At 46.7% G+C, this 15,330-nt stretch overlaps 1 pseudogene across 1 annotated transcript in view; it reads right to left on the reverse strand.

The window, feature by feature from the left end:
- LOC146869484 (E3 ubiquitin-protein ligase TRIM39-like) overlaps positions 1 to 15,330 on the reverse strand; it is a 127,631-nt pseudogene that overhangs the window by 69,779 nt on the left and 42,522 nt on the right. Inside the window, exon 2 of the transcript XR_014959965.1 lies at positions 12,299 to 12,394. The product of XR_014959965.1 is annotated as an E3 ubiquitin-protein ligase TRIM39-like (transcript). The remainder of the gene's footprint in view (positions 1 to 12,298; positions 12,395 to 15,330) is intronic.

A 15,330-nucleotide genomic window follows, 5' to 3' on the forward strand; every position in this document is an offset into this window, starting at 1 on the left:
CGTCCTGCAAGTCCAACGCTACCATCCAGTCTCCAGGGTCTAGGGCAGCTAGAACCTGAGCCAAAGTGAACATCTTGAACCTTTCCTTCCGGAGGAAGGCATTGACGTTCCGGAGGTCCAAGATAGGGCGTAGGCCCCCTTTGCCCTTCTTGGGAACCAGAAAGTAGTGGGAATAACAACCACGACCTACTTCCGGGCACGGAACGCGCTCGACGGCCCCCTTGGCCAAGAGGGCCGAAACTTCCTCATGGAGAAGATTCAAATGATCCCCCGAGATACGGTGGTGCTGCGGTGGCATGGCTGGAGGGGACGTCTCGAAGGGGAGGGAGTAGCGCCTTCGGACGATTTGCAGCACCCACCTGTCCTATGTGATGGACCGCCAGTGGTGCAGGTGATGGCGAACTCTGCCGCCCACTGGCGTGGAATGGGCCTGAAAGCTCGGACTAGGAAGGCTTTGAGGCAGACGCTGCCGGGGTGGATGTGGGCTGACCACATCGTCCTCCAGAACCGCCTCAGCGGAAACCACGTCCGCGACCGCGCGCAGGTTGGTTCTGCGGCTGGTGGCTAGGCGGACGTGAGGAGGCACCCCTTCCTTGGCCACGAAAGGGGCGAAAGGCGGAAGTTTGCGACCGCGGGGCCGAGAGGCCCAAGGACTTGGCCGTAGCCCGGGAGTCCTTAAAGCGATTCAGCGCACGGTCTGCTTTCTCACCAAAAAGGCGAGTGCCATCAAAGGGCATGTCCATGAGAGTGCTCAGGACATCACCCGAAAAGGACGTGGACCGCAGCCAGGCGTGACGTCTAAACGCCACCGTGGTAGAAATCGCCCTAGCCAGCGAGTCCGTAGCGTCAAGCTCACATCTGATAGCATGTCGCGCTGCATCCCTCCCATCGGCCAGAGCCTGGGTAAGTCGTGTCTGGACCTCCTCCGGACACAGGGGCAGCACGTCCTCCACCGTATCCCACAGAGAGTGGGAATAACGGTCTAAAAGACTGGCGGTGTTAAAGGACCGCAGGCCCAAACTAAGGGAGGAGAACAGCTTTTTGCCAAACTGTTCCAGTCTCTCTTGGAATCCCGGTCCGGCGGAGCGGTCGGGAAGGAGGATTGGGAGGTAGAAGCCTGGATAACCAGGCTCTCGGGGGTGGGGTGTTGGGACAGAAAACTGGGGTCGCCCGGAGCAGGGTGGTGGCGCCTGGCGACATTCCTGTCCACAGGAGGAACTGTGGAGGGCTTGGACCAGGTGCCCTGCAGAACGTCAATGAGGGCCTCATTGAATTGCAGCAGAGGCTCAGTGGAGCTTGCTGCAGACTGAAGCACCTCAGTGAGGACGTTAGTCCTCACAGCCACGGCAGGCAGTTCGAGCCCAAGGGCTGCGGCCGCCTTGCGCAGCACCACAGAGAAAGCAGCACCCTCCTCCGAAGCCACAGTCGGAGGAGAGATGAATCCAGTGTCTGGAGAGGTATCCAGACCACTGGCCTCCCCCAGTTCATCTGCCCAGTCCGGTGACAGCTGAGCCTGAACGGCCATAGGGTCCTCGGACCCCTCCCATTCGCCCCCGTCATCCGAGTCCTGGTAAACAGGAGGAAGGTGCGGAGCCGGACGATAGACATAATGTGTCTCCAGCGGCACCGTACGCGGCGTCCATCGACGCCGTAACGGCGCCGGGTCCGGACCGGACGCGGAGCCGGCGTCGGAGGTGGAACCGGCGTCGACGCCGGCGGAGGAGGCGTGACGAGGTCGACCGGCGTCGGCGGGGACTCGGGAACGGGTCCCTCGGGCACTTGCGGCGTCGAGGCCGGAGCCGTCGACGACACCGGGGCCTGAGCACAGCCCTCTACCTGTACAGTATAGACACAGCACAGCAACACACCAACCAACCCTTATCCTAGTGACACAGCACAGCACCACAGCCCTCTACCTGTATACTATTGGCACATCACAGGAATACAACGCGCTATCTGTATGATAGCGACTCAGCACAGGAGCACAACCCTCCACTTGCATACTAGTGACACAGCACAAGGGCACAACCATCTACCTGCATACTAGTGACACACAGAGAAGAACAACCCTCCCACCTGTATACTAGTGACACAGTACAGAAGTGCAACCCTTTACCTGCATACTAGTGACATAGCACAGGAGCGCAACTCCCCACCTATATACTAGTGACACAGCACAGGAGAGCAACCCTCCATCTGCATACTGGTGACATCACAGGAGCCCAACCTTCTACCTGTATACTAATGGCCCATCACAGAAGCACAGCCATATGCCTGTATACTAGTGGCACACCACTGAAGCTCAGCCCTCCACCAGCATACTAGTGAAACAACCCAGGTGCACAACCCTCTACCTGTATACTAGTGACACCACAGAAGCACAACCCTCCACCTGTTTACTAGTGACAGATACAGGAGCGCAGCCCTCTATCTGTAAACCAGTAACACTGCACAGAACCACACCCCTCTACCTCTATATCAGCAACACTGCACAACCTTCTACCTGTAAACCAGTGACACTGCACAGAACCACAACCCTCTACATCAGGAGGGAATATTGGATTAATGTTTGCACCCCCTGCGCCCATTCTCGCTGGATTTCTATAATGCATACAGTGCATACTTTCCCCCTTTGTCGCACCCCCTGAAATACCATCTCGCATCCCCTGGGGTGCAGGTAACCCAGATTTGTAACCCCTGCTCTACCCGTATATTAGTTAGAGCAGGAGATCAACCTTCACCTGCATACTAGTGACAGCGCAGGAGAAGAACCCTCTACTTGTATACTAGTGACAGCGCAGGAGAAGAACTCTCTACTTGTATACTAGTGGCACAGCCCAAGAGCACAAACCCATACCTGTATACTAGTGACAGCACAGGAAAAGAACCCTCTACTTGATACAAGTGACAGAGCACAACCCCCTATTAGTATATTAGTGACACAGAACAGGAGCGCAACCCTCTACCTGTAGATCAGTGACACATGCAGGACACAACCCTCTACCATTATAATAGTGACAAAGCACAGAAGCACATTCCTCTACCTATATACTAGTGACAACAAAAAGAACAGTCTACCTGTATACTAGTGGCCCACCAAAGGAGAACAACGATCTTCTTGCTTACTACTGACACAGCAGGAATCTCTCCTGCAAGGTTTGATTCCCCATTGCCTCAAGATAGGTCAAGTCACCCTTATCCCAAAAAAGCCAAATGCAGAGTTGATGGGCACTAACAAATTCAGACCTATCTCCAACATCACGACTTTAGCCAAACGTCTTCAGAAATGCGTACACACACAACTATGTAATCACATTGAACAAATCCAACTCCTCGACCAATATCAATCAGGCTTCAGATCTGGACACAGTACTAAAACTGCCCTGACACACAGTGGAGGACGCATTGAGACTACTGGACCAAAATGAAATTTGCCTTCTTATACTCCTTAATCTTTTCACGGCGTTCGACACAGTCAAACATGACACCTTGATTGATCATCTTGAAAAACGGATGGGGTTATCAGGCCCAGTCTTAAACTGGTTCGCATCGTTCCTGCATAATAGAACTCAGAGAATCAAAGTCCACCACTCCCTTTCTAACAGTACCCAGGGCTCAATAGGAGTGCCTCAAGGATCGGCATTATCACCCACGCTCTTCAACCTGTTCATGGAACCGCTCACCGAAATTCTGAACCTCTCGAACATACACTACCACATGCACACAGATGATATTCAACTGTACATGAACATTTCAATACCTGATGACATCAAAACTCTTAACTCAGCCCTTGTGCAAAACTCAGCACTGGTTAACCCACAAGCGTCTTGTGTCCCGAACGGGAGAGTAGTGCGCTCTACAAAACCCCGATTGATTGATCACCTTATGTTAAACACTATCAAAACCAAATTCCTCCCGATTTCCCCCACACAATCATCCTACACCCAATCCAGGACTGGCTCAAACAACTAACGGCCCTCAGTTGCCCTCCACATGCTGTGGACTCCACTAAATCATTGAGCATTACTCTGGACAAACACCTGAATATGCAAGACCACATCAGTGCAACAACTAGAGGAGCTAATCACCAACTCCACACGTTAAGGAAAATCAAACCCTTCATACCTCCTAACGACATGAAGCTTGCAGTCCAAACCCTAGTTATCTCCCGTTTAGACTACAGGATTGCAATCCTAGCTGGACTTCCCAAATCTAGACTGGTCCCTTTAAAAGGCTACTTTGAACTCTGCTGACAGATTCATCACGGGCTCAAGAAAACGTGAGCACATCACACCAGACATATTCAACTCAATTGGCTCCACTTTGAAGCAAGGATTTGTCTCAAGATATCCTGCTTAACACACAAATCACTTCATTACACTCCAGTTTACCTGGCAAAAATTTCTTGAACTATCCGGCTTGAATCGAACCCTTAAAAGTTCTCACAACCTACTGCTGAATCTCAAAAATTCAACACGAAAAAAATAAAAAAATAAAAATAATATTATAACGACCCCTCGATTGCCACATTCTAAGAAGTCAAAGGGTCGCTCCTGACCAGTCACTGTAAAGATAGTCCTGAAGTCACTGAGTTACTGTTGCTTTTTCTAATGCCCAATGATTATTTTGTAAAATGTTGTTACTTAATTTTGTCTGATTTGTTCTTTCTGGTATTACTACTCCCCTGACTACCAACATGTTTTAATGTACTACCTTTACTTATTCATCCCGCATACTTTATGTACAGCGCTCTGATACCCTTTCGGGTCATGTTTGTGCTTTATAAAACCTTTCAAATAAATAAAAAGAAAAAAGAAAATAAATAACCCTCTACTTGTATACTAGTATACAAGTAGAGGGTTGTGCTCCTGTGCTATGTCACTAGTATACCAGTAGAGAGTTGTGCTCCTGTGCTGTGACACTTGTTAAAGGTAGAGGGTTGTGCTTGTGTGCTATGTCACTAGTATAACCAGTAGAGGGTTGTGTTCCTGTGATGTGTCACTAGTATACATGTGGAGGGTTGTGCTGCTGTGCCACTAGTATACAGGTAGAGGGTTGTGCTCCCGTGCTGTGCCACTGGTATACAGGTAGAGGGTTGTGCTCCCGTGCTGTGCCACTGGTATACAGGTAGAGGGTTGTGCTCCCGTGCTGTGTCACTGGTATACAGGTAGAGGGTTGTGCTCCCGTGCTGTGCCACTGGTATACAGGTAGAGGGTTGTGCTCCCTTGCTGTGCCACTAGTATACAGGTAGAGGGTTGTGCTATTGTGCTGCATCACTAGTATACAGGTAGACGGTTGTGCTCCTGTGATGTGTCACTAGTATACAGGTAGAGGAATGTGGCACAGCACAGGAGCACAACCTTCTACCTTTAACAAGTGGCACAGCACAGGAACACTTGTTGAATGTAGAGGGTTGTGCTCCTGTGCAGTGCCACTAGTCTACAGGTAGAGGGTTGTGCTCCTGTGCTGTGTCTCTTCTATACAGGTGGAGGGTTGTGCTCCTGTGCTGTGCCACTAGTATACAGGTAGAGGGGTTGTGCTCCTGTGCTGTGCCACTAGTATACAGTTAAGAGGGCAGTGCTCCTGTGATGTGTCACTCATATACTAGTAGAGGGTTGTGCTCCTCTAATGTGTGACCATTTCTTATAGTGATGTGTTTGTGTAGTATGTCACCAGTCCTGAGAGAGGGTTACACTTATCTCTTTACTTGGTAGAGGGTTGTGGCCTTGTGTGGTGGCACCAGTCCTAATAACAAATGTGTTCATTTGTTGTGTGAAACTGTAATGGTAAAGCCCCCTAAAGCCCAAGTGGGACTGAGGTTTATATATTTTTATCATATTGTAATTTTGTATTTGCAACATATGGGAGAAACCTTTAGCTGCCTGGCGGATGCAAAATTGGGAAGTTCAGTCAAAGGGTCTGGAGAAGAGCCAGGTCTGCCGTGGTTTCATAAATGAAAACAAGTGAGGAATGTCTTTTGTGCTCAGTAGTGACCAAAAGACGGCGTGCAGGAGAGTGGACTGCTAGTGCCAATAATGTATTCTTAATTACATTTCTAGAGAAACAAGCATCAGCCATGGTCTCTTGGCTAACAGCACATTGGCATTCATTACCTTAGCGATATTTAAAGTCATACCCCATGGCAAATCTAATACGCAGCTTCTTAACTACATTTGGAATATCATTGGCATATATGTTGCATATAGAATTGTAACAACAAGTAATTATAATTACATTTATATAGCACTTACTACCCGATGATGCATTGAAGCACTTTCACCAGGCAGCAAACTGCCCGGGAACCCAAGGTTCAGTGTTAGTTATTGTATGTTATAGGAACTTGTCATGTGCACTAAAGTAAACCACTCCATGCATTTACTCTAGTCTCTCTGTGGTTCACTGAACTAACAAGAGTTAAGAGAGATCATTAGTGGAGCTGTGCAGGTATGTAAGTTTATGTGATTAACGTGAAAAACCTATAGTTCATCACCACCGTGATTATGTAAATTGTTTTGATTTTCATATATTGCAGGAACCTGTAGATCGCCAAAGTTAATGGAAAGTCCTCTTTTGAGATTGGGCTGATCAATGTTGCTTTTCAAAAGGGACGGCAGGGGTTGTGAAAGATACGCTTCACTGATTGGCTATGAAAGGGGTTTCCTTACATCATTCCTAATTTGAATTTATAGTCCGCCATGTTGTTAACACAGTGTGTTTCTACCCTCTGTGGACCTCTGTAGGGGTCTTCATCAGGACAGGGATCCTACTTTTGGGGACCTGTTAACTATGTGAAACATCTGCCCTCAGCGTCGCAGACCTTGATTGTGCTGTTGCCCTGGCATAGGGCATAGGTTACCCAATCAATGTACTGTATGATAGGGCATGTCTCCAGAATGGTAGACATGTGTGTACCCCTACACTGAGTGCCTGACTGCATGTGAAACTGATCTGAGGTAATCATGCTAATCTAATGTGTGCACAAAGGCCTAGTCCTACCCCTGATAACGCAAAGTTCAGAAGCTGTTGTGTGACCCGGAGGACAGAGTGTACCCTCATAACTGATATGGCACTATTTTCCATATCCCGAGTTACTCACCTAAAGTGGTGCGGGGCAGCGTACCAAGTTCTCTGATTCATTCGTTGTGACCAGACTTTTTTTCTGTGTCAGATGAGAGTGAAGTCTACTGTACAGTTCGGCTTTGGTGCAAATCCCAGGCCCTTGCGCTAACGTCTGTGTGCATGGCCAGTGCACGTAGGTGCTGTGGCTGTGTAGCACATGTGTGGTAATAAGACTCTTTCTGGTGGGGGTTTGAGTTCTGGCATAGTGGGGTCCATTGCAGAAGGCTCCTGTTTTAGCACGGTACAAGATGGAGGATGGATACAGCTTCCCCTAAAGGAAGTATACAGACTGAATTCCTGCAGCCGGATGGTGAAGACCCAGACACTAAAGTGAGCGAGTATGTAGACATGGCAACCCGGCGAAATTCAGTTAAATCCTTATTAGAAGAGGGTTGCTATTTAGTCCTTTCTAAGCACGGCCCTTTAGTAGATGGTAGGATTGACGGGTGACCGCAGTTTCTGTCAGGAGACGAAGATTCTGGGCACGTCCTGCCCTTTTGTCTGTCCCTCATCACTGCTTCAGGAAGGCTGGTGACAGCCAGGTGGAGAGAGATCCCACACTTCCTTATGCCCCTCTTTTGGACATTGCAGCCTCCTGCAAGTGTCATCACCTTGTGCAAAGGCTGTGTCTGAGAGACATACAGAAAATGTCAAGAGAAAAAAAAAAAACTAGTTTCAAAGCCTTAGAGAGCAGATCTGTACCCTCCCTGTAAAAGGAGTATAATAAAAGTCAGACTCAACACCCCCCCCCCCCCCCACAACACACACACACACACTTTTGTTCAAATTCCAAAGTCTTCTTGACCAAGGAATGCTACATAGTACTTGAAGGACTGCTGTGTGCTCGTGGATGGGGTCTGACTCCCAGACAGTCTCCCAGAGGTGAGGGACATAACATGAAGTCTGAACAGCTTGATAGGAGATCTGAAGTGCCTAGCACCTAGAAGCCAGCCTGGTGAGAAAGGGAAAGAGTGTCAGGCACTACAGCCTGCCAGGGAGAGAAACCCAGTATATTTCCAGCATGGGAAACACCCAGAAAAAGCCGACTGCCATTCGGAAAGCAGCCATCTGTATTGTGTGGGGTCTTTCAGTCTCCCTGAGCAGTTCCCATTATAAACTGTGCCAAAAAATTCAAGGGAGAACTGTCCCAAAATGAACCGTCATCAACGTTGACGTGAAAGCTCTGATCTGACCTGGCAGGCCGCAACTATCAATGACAGCCATTCACTGAAGAACCAACCCTGAGGTGGCAACTGCCATGACCGGGTACTTATATACAACTGGCCTGGGGGGCCACACCTTTCAAAGACGAGCGTTGCCGTGCAGGCTCTGCTGAACTGATTATCGTCAGCAGTCCTTGACCTCAGTGAAGCTGCTGCTAAAGGAACGGGTATATCATGCATGCCCGCCAATGCCATCAAAGCCATAATGCCAAAGGGGCAGAGAGAAATCTGCACTCATGTTGCAGGGATTCTGCTCATACACAGAACTATGCGCAGGAAACCAGGACCTCAGTGAATTGTGGTGTACCAAACACTCACCTCAGAACCCAGAACCCCTTATCCGACCAGCATCAGTGTCCCATTCGTTATCCGTATTATCACGGAGGTCCCAATGAATAGACAACCCAGAACAAGCGACTTAGGGTACTCTCAGGAATGGTGGAAATCAGAAATACCTGTTCGTAATTATTCTCATATCAGTCCACAACCAGAGTAAACAAAGACACGGTAAAGTTTAAAGAGTTTATTTTATAAACCTCGTGTCCTAAGATGCAGTACTTTGGCTAACACAAGCAGACAAATGATTAATATAAAACCATCAGCATTGTTACAATACCATAGAAAATAAAGGGAGAAATCATGTTATAAATGACAGTGGGTTACAACCACCTTCCCTTCACTAATAAGCTAAAATTATTAGACTAATAAAAGGTCTCTAGGCTTGAATGGGGAACCCCATACCGTAAAGATCAGCTTAGTGAAATCACATCACAGGATCAGATGAAGTCTTCTCTCAAGAAAGCTCTTCTTCAGAATGTGTGTTAAACATGCAGCCTGCAATATTAAAAGCCCTTGTCTTTCAGGTATTTGCAGCTGCGTGTGTGTGTTATGGCTAAATAGTGGGCCGATCAACCTGGACTCAAAAACATGCATTGTCTTGCGACCCAGACTGTTTCTTAACACAAGGTCGCAGCTCACTGCTAGGGATGTGAACAACAGACGTTCTCATGCGAAGAAAAAGGCGAGCAAGCAGTTTTCAAACAATAACATGTAACTGCAGCATCTCTACCTCCATGAGAAGCCTTTGACTGCTCGATCTCGCTGCAGTAGGACAGACCCATGGACACCAGAAGCAAACCACCTCAACCGCCACGATTGGGGATCACTCACTATCTCCAACCTCATTATCACCACCACCCTCCACCCCCACACACAGTCTGACTGCGCAAAAACCCTGAGCCTGGTGCACAGAGCTGTGATCTGGTGCACAGTGTTTTACAGTAATGAACGGGCACTCGGCTGTCAGCACTATCAGGGGGTACAGCGACAAGTGAGGTAACAACCACTACAGAATAAAGAGTGCACATTATGAAAAACACTTCACGGAAATTGGGAGAGAGTTTATCAAATACCATGAAATGTTTGTGGAAATGACACCTTCTTTAAACTTTATCATCATCACTGACACACACCTGATGAACTCTGAAATATCAAAACGTGGTGTCCGAGTGATGATAAATGTGCATTATTGCTGATATGTTACAGGACAGTTCTTCCTTCCAGTCTGAGCCAGGACCATGTGTCCTAGTTCGCCCTTCCTTCCAGTCTGAGTCAGGGCCATGAGTCCTAGTTCGCCCTTCCTTCCAGTCTGAGCCAGGACCATGTGTCCTAGTTCGCCCTTCCTTCCAGTCTGAGTCAGGGCCATGTGTCCTAGTTCGCCCTTCCTTCCAGTCTGAGCCAGGACCATGTGTCCTAGTTCGCACTTCCTTCCAGTCTGAGTCAGGGCCATGTGTCCTAGTTCTCCTGTGGAGTTACATTCAACTATGCCCCATTTTTGTAACAGCAGTTTAATGCAGGCATAAAATAGGACACAAACTGTGGCCGATTTATGAGATCCCTGCAAAAAAACCTTGCAATGAGGATTGAGCTGAACAGAGAATGTCCGAGAAGAGAGGCTAAAGCTGTGTTGTGCCAAGTTGTTTTCAGATTTAGAAATGTATATCTCCCGAAGAAGGGAAGGGACATGTTCCGAAACATGTCAAAATTAAAGGGCATCTGATTTGAAACTAATGAACAAGTCGGAGGTTAAAATGAGCTATTAAAATTGCTTTGCTTTTAAACAGAAGATAATTACATGGAGTGTGTGCACTCTACGAGCCTGAAGAAGACCATGCCTTCAGTTTCTCTGTACCCATGGGTATGCCATGGGGTAGGATATACCATTCATATGACTCGATCAAAAGTCCCCTGCTCCACATCTAAGAAAGAAACTCAAACACAATATTGGAGCTTCTGTTTCCCATTTAATATTTAGATCAATGGTTCTTCACCTTTTGACTTTTGTGGACCCCCAGTAAATCATTACTGAAATCAGGAACACCCGCTGAGTTATTATTGGAATCTGGGGGCCTCTGGCTGAAGCAATTACGAAGATTTTAATCATAAAACTACACAAAATTTGAGAAACAAGCATTTCATTAAACAAATACACAATGTGCTTGTTTATGTACATACACACACTTTATTAATATATATTTTCTAAAATTTCGTGGACCCCCCTCAGTAGGTGTAGAAGACCCCAAAAGGTTCCCGGAGCACAGGTTAAGAACCACTGATCTAGATGAACGCTATTAAATATTCTACGCGTCAATGATGTATATGCAATGTAGTGGCATGATTACATTGCTAACACCCTGGTTTAGTAAGGGCCTTAAACCAGGAGTGCTCAGTCCGAAGGGTTGATATATAACTCCAGATCCATACAACACAACCCCACTGAAGTACACAATCACACAGCGGCACATATGTATGTGCATAGAGATACAAATGATTGCACAAAATCACAGATTATTTCCAGTGCATGCACAAACTCAGAGGCACCCTTCATACAGAAGCACACAGTGTGCGCGCACACACACACACAAATGCTTGTACAGACTCTTTCTTCAGTCCACACATACACAAACACACAGAGGCGCCCACTCATACAGATGCGCACAATGTGCACACTCACACACAAATGCTTGTACAGACTCTTCAGTCCATGGATAAACAAACTCACAAACACTCACACTCATAAATGCACGCATTGCTGTGCACTCACACACACATAAAGATGTTTGTACAAACTCCCAGGTGAACATCTCCAGACAGTGCATACTCAAACACACAGATGCACACTTTCCAGACACCCATCCATACACATACTCACACACAGATGCATATTTATATAATCTCACAGATAAATATATCCAGACCCAGGGATACACAACTCACAGAGGCACACCCTCATACAGCTGCACACATTTATTTGCACACTCAAATACCACCAGACCGTGTGATATATGAACTCACAGACATTCACATATGGAAGAACAAACTCACCGCCAATAAATTCAGACTAAAGCATTCACATCCCTGAAACACACATGCGCGCACGCACACACGCATCGGCGTATTCTGATGCTCAAAATGCATACATACAAACAAAGACACGCACAAACACTTAATCATACCCACAAAAATACACAACTAATGAGATGCACAGGAATGGATGCACACCTGAAGATAACTCCAGAACCTTCCATCAAAGCACACATACTGTAACACATAAGTGTGAACATGCCCGCACACTCACATAGACTCACAGGTATAAACTCACTGCCAGATAATGCCACACATGTAAATACATACATTAATACACATTGCGTAAGTATGTAACTATTACCTTAGGGTAAGCTGAGTAATTTTTATTTTTGTTTGTTCTAAGACACACCCTTGGCTGATTTCAGGCCAAATGACCAACAGCATTGACTCTGGTCAGTATATTTACCTAGTGTGTATCACAACCTAGTATGTAGGGTGTCTCACTGGCTTCTGTGCATCTTTAACTTTAAGAGGTACACACAAAGACATGGGCAAATATAAATACAGACACACAGATACACAGCACTCACTCTGATGGTTTTATATTGTTTCTCTTCCTTGACTTTATACCCCAGAATATATTCCTCCTCTTTCTTCAGAAGACGCAGCCACTCTTGAAGTTTTACCTGCAGAGATGAAATTGCAAGAAATAAGTGTAGATCAGTAGTGTGCGGTCTTTCTTACAAGAAATATCATTACAGTACCAAACATACCTGCCCAGACTGTACCAGCCACACATACAGTCTGGATATGTACAACTTGTACATACAATCTGTAAGTACCAGCCTCAAGTATCACAAACAAGGACACAGACAAGAGTGTCACCTATTTGCACCTTTTCAGATCTGGAAGGACCTAGGGCCAGAACTCCTGCTCCAGGTAAAGTACCGGCCATGTGGCCCCTGCAATTGACAAAGGGCCCATTCTCGCCGGTAAAACTGCATGGGGGAGGGCGCCATTAAACCAAATACGATGCTGCCAAGCAGATATTGGTATTTCTTGTGTCCTATATGGTGTATAGTTTGCTGGCATGGCAGTGTAAGAATGAAACGAATTATCGTCTTCACTCACCGCCGGAAGAGTCACCCAAGAGTAGAACAACTCATAAGGATAAGACGCGTCGGCACCTACCACAAAGATTACTTCCATACCAGTGTCTGGCACCCCATACTGCGTCAAATGACGTCGCAGAGGTGTACGACTGTGCGCTGCTATATCTACCGCCATAAGGACAAACTACACTTAGTTTAATCAGTAGCACAAGGGTTCAGAAACCTTTTTAATGCTCAAGCTTGAAGGAACCTAGTACGATAGTAATAGGTAGGTCTGAATCCGTCACTCCTGTTATCCGGAAACAAGAGTGAGGGTGCCGTGGACTAATACAAGCACTACTAAAGCGTTTCAAATCAATAGACCAAATGTTAGGTGCGCCATGTTGCAGGGATTCTGCTCATACACAGAACTATGCGCAGGAAACCAGGACCTCAGTGAATTGTGGTGTACCAGAAACTCGCCTCAGGACCCAGAACCCCGTCTTCGGCTAGCAACAGTGTCCCATTCGTTATCCGTATTATCACGGAGGCCCCAATGTATAGACAACCCAGAACAAGCGACTTAGATCACTCTCAGGAATGGTGGGAATCGGAAATACCTGTTCGTTATTATTCTCATATCAGTCCACAACAAGAGTAAACAAAGACACGATAAAAATAAAGAGTTTATTCTATAAACCACGTGTCCTAAGATGCAGTACTTTGGCTAATACAAGCAGGCAAATGATTAATATCAAAACCATCAGCATTGTTACAATACCATAGAAAATAAAGGGAGAAATCATATTATAAATGACAGTGGGTTACAGCCACCTTCCCTTTGCTAATAAGCTAATATTATTAGACTATTAAAAGGTCTCTAGGCTTGAATGGGGAACCCCATACCTCAAAGATCAGCTTAGTGAAATCACATCACAGGAGCAGATGAAGTCTTCTCGCAGGAAGGCTCTTCTTCGGAATGTGTGCTAAACATGCTGCCTGTAATAATATTAAAAGCACTCGACTTTCAGGTATTCGCAGCTGCATGTGTGTTATGGCTAAATAGTGAGTCGATCAACCTGAAGTGGAAAACATGCATTGTTTAGCGACCCAGACTGTTTCTGTTACACTGTGTACAGACCAAGGTCGCAGCTCACGGCTAGGTATGTTAACAGCAGACGGTTCTCATGTGAAGAAAAACGCGAGCAAGCAGTTTTTCCAACAATAACATGTAACTGTAGTGTCTTGTCCAAAGCTGCAAAAGCGGCAAGATGGCATTCTGACATCTAACATAGTTATGCTAACTTAGCAATGTATGAACGTATTAGGGTACTCTTCACTACACTAGCTTCATCACTGGCACTTACTCCTACTTGATAAAGACATTAGTATTTTACACCTAAACCCACAATAATAATACCTAGATGGGAAACTAATTAAAAAAAATAAACTTTGTCCTAGTGATATTTTCAAAGCACTAAGTGAAAGTATCTATAACCCCAGCCCAGAATAAACTGGTGAACACTCACGTTGCCATATGACCAGGGGTATTAAAAACACACACACACTCCTGGATACACCCCCTGGCATATATGGCTCACTAAGCAATTGAGCAAGACACAGTACATCAATACCCTGGAGAGCCCTGATTGGGAGAGCACCTCGACAGAGCCATACTATATTAAACTCAGCCAATAGTGCACGACTGGCCTAGGAGGGCGTCCGAAGACACTCAACCTGCCCTGAGCTATACACCCCGGAATAGTCCCTGACCCACCACCCGCTTTACTCAATCACAGCTGACAGGCAGGCCCTCAATAGAATAAGAGGGGGGGGGTGAGATAACTAAGTTGGGAGATTGGTTTCCCCGGTGGCGCCTATATAGACAGTCACCGTCGGCAGACAGATACAACCTACACTTGTGGAAACATTTGACTACATACGAATGCACGTCATCTGTGAAGCACACTACTCATCCTTTCCGCAGGAACCAAGAGCTTGCAAAGCTCTCGTTACTCTGAATGCTGCAATCCATCGCTCCCTTGACCAGTAAATTTTACGTTACTACACAGAGAAAATCACTTATACTATGAATGACCAATTCCAAATCTATGGGGCGGTCTCAACCCCTTTCATGACTGCAGTGTTAGAATCTCTTGCTCTCACCCCACACCAACGCAAGACACACTGACCGATGAACGAAGCCCCTGCGTGAGACACACTGACCGATGAACGAAGCCCCTATCATACTGAACCAGATGGCACTTGCTGGCTCACTGACACTGTATGCGCCACTGCAGGCTTCCCAACACACAGGCCCTCTTTTCTTCCAACCTCTCAATTTTGCCACACCCTCCCACTACCCCTTATGCCCAACAGTGCCTCCCCACAGCATAGGAGAGTATACGCACTGCAACCAGTTTACCCTCACACAGAGGACGTGATCATAACTTGTCATCTTCTGGCTATCGTAGGCGTCTGTGCACTTACCCTGTACCACATATACGTACCGTGTTCCCTAAGCTAGTCCC

This window comes from Triturus cristatus, chromosome 1_1 (genome assembly GCF_964204655.1).
Source record: "Triturus cristatus chromosome 1_1, aTriCri1.1, whole genome shotgun sequence".
Taxonomy (NCBI): domain Eukaryota; kingdom Metazoa; phylum Chordata; class Amphibia; order Caudata; family Salamandridae; genus Triturus; species Triturus cristatus.